Below are 1925 nucleotides of genomic sequence, written 5' to 3'. Positions count from 1 at the left end.
ATAAAGTGGGATTATTGCTTTGAGGCTTTATACCTTGCATTGTTGCATTTGGCATTGCTTGCAAAACGCACACACAAAAATACATTGAATGCATACAGAAATGCTGGATTGAACTCGTCCATATTGAGTAGCTTTGAGGACGCATATCATGGACAAGTTGCTTGTAATCATTGATGTATTAATGTAATCAAATACGAATGTCCGTCAAGACGCAACCATATCAAAATATTGCTCTTTTGAGACGTAACATGGCCGAGCCGCATTTTGCATATTATTGGACGTATTTGACTCTAATCTTGCTGAAAATCATTCGAAGGCCTTACATCAGCGGGGTGGTGGCGCAGTTGGCTAGCGCGTAGGTCTCATAGCTCTGAGCAATCCTGAGGTCGAGAGTTCGAGCCTCTCTCACCCCACGCCTTTTGGTTTGCTCCCCCCAAAGGCACTGCCATTTTATTTCCCATAAACATCGTAGGCTATGTTTCTTTAAAATTCCTTCCCTTTACAGCAGCATAGATACTTTTAGTAGAAAAAAAAAAACCAAATTTGAAACATTATGGCACTCAGCCCATGTCGACACATGATTTCAAACCTTGAGATGTGTTTCTACTGGCAAAATAAAAAGTCCATTCATATTTAAGTTTGACGATTTATTTACCTTAACCATGCTTTCTTTCTATTCATTCACACCACACATATAACATCTATAGCATTATTCTTTTTGGCTCTCTACATAGATGCTCATTCATGCTGCACATATAGTGGCATTTATAGTATTATTATTCTTTTTGGCAGTGGTTCCTTTGTTCATTGCACCGAATACTTCCTGTGAGTGTAGCATGTATTTATTTGTGCAAGAATACATGTTGCACCAATGCTTCTATCACAAGGTGAGAATCACTCTTCCTGTGTTAGAGAGCTAAAATTCTATCATTTTAGTTAGTTCTTTGATACATCTCCAATTGCAAATCCTTTCACCTTGAAAGTTCCCTTTATTCTTGGATACATGTTTACCCAAGATGTATGTTATGGATCCAATTCTCTACCTTATCTTTCACCCACCCGCCCACCTTTTCTTTTGCATATTAATAGTGTGCATGGATCTTACCCCTCCAAAGCAGAGATGCTCGTTGGGAATCCTTACATCAACTTCAAATTTGATTTCATTCTTGATAAGGTATTAAAGAGGTGACTAGGACTATGGATACGGCTTGCAAATTCTCTTTTCAACCTTCTGTCGCTATCTAGATTATCTACAAGTATGTTGAAATGGCCTTGATTTCTACATTAACTAATAATCAGGTTCCTCATATTTCCTTCCCCTAAACTCTAAGTTTAGCTAAAATAATTGAGCATGTGTTAGGGTAAATTCTCCTTTTGCAAGTGATGTTCTAAATTTGGGTTTTCTACAATTGATTATTAAGAAATTAGTATATCAAATGATGGTTTTCTCTCCCTTGATTGAGAGATTGAGGTATAACCCAATTTGAATAATGTACTTCACTACATGCAATAGTAGAAATACATACAAGATTAATATCTCGATCTAGATTATGCACTCGAGATTAAGAGATGGAGGTATATCCCAATCTAGGTAATGAACTTCATTGCATGGAGCAATAGAATCGCATAACTTTTTCTATCTAGATTATGCATTGGATGCAGCATGACAATTGCATATATAATTATGCTCTCTAATGCTCCTATGTGATAGTCAAAAGTATGGAAGGCTCGTTAATGGTCTCACAATTCATGCATTGCACTTTAAGTCACCACCCCTACTCCTTCGCATTCACATGATTGTAGCTTCAATGAGAAGAAGAAGAATAATAAAATGGAGAAGAGCTTCTCTTGATTTGTTCCTCACTCTCTCGCATGCTCCCAATCACACTACCTTTCACTCAACCTCTTACCCTTTGAACTATGGA

General features: G+C 37.3%; 1 non-coding gene across 1 annotated transcript; it reads left to right on the top strand.

The window, feature by feature from the left end:
* Positions 1 to 329: 329 nt before the first annotated feature.
* On the top strand, positions 330 to 413 carry TRNAM-CAU (transfer RNA methionine (anticodon CAU)). Its single transcript is given in 2 exon segments — positions 330 to 367; positions 378 to 413. It is a non-coding gene; the product is annotated as a tRNA-Met (tRNA).
* Positions 414 to 1925: the final 1512 nt, after the last annotated feature.

Source organism: Lygodium microphyllum, chromosome 5 (genome assembly GCF_053477565.2).
Source record: "Lygodium microphyllum isolate KBCC chromosome 5, Lygodium_microphyllum_v1.1.10, whole genome shotgun sequence".
In the NCBI taxonomy this organism is placed as follows: Eukaryota; Viridiplantae; Streptophyta; class Polypodiopsida; order Schizaeales; family Lygodiaceae; genus Lygodium; species Lygodium microphyllum.
Note: the sequence above shows the minus strand (reverse complement) of the source record. Positions and strands in the feature narration are given on the sequence as shown.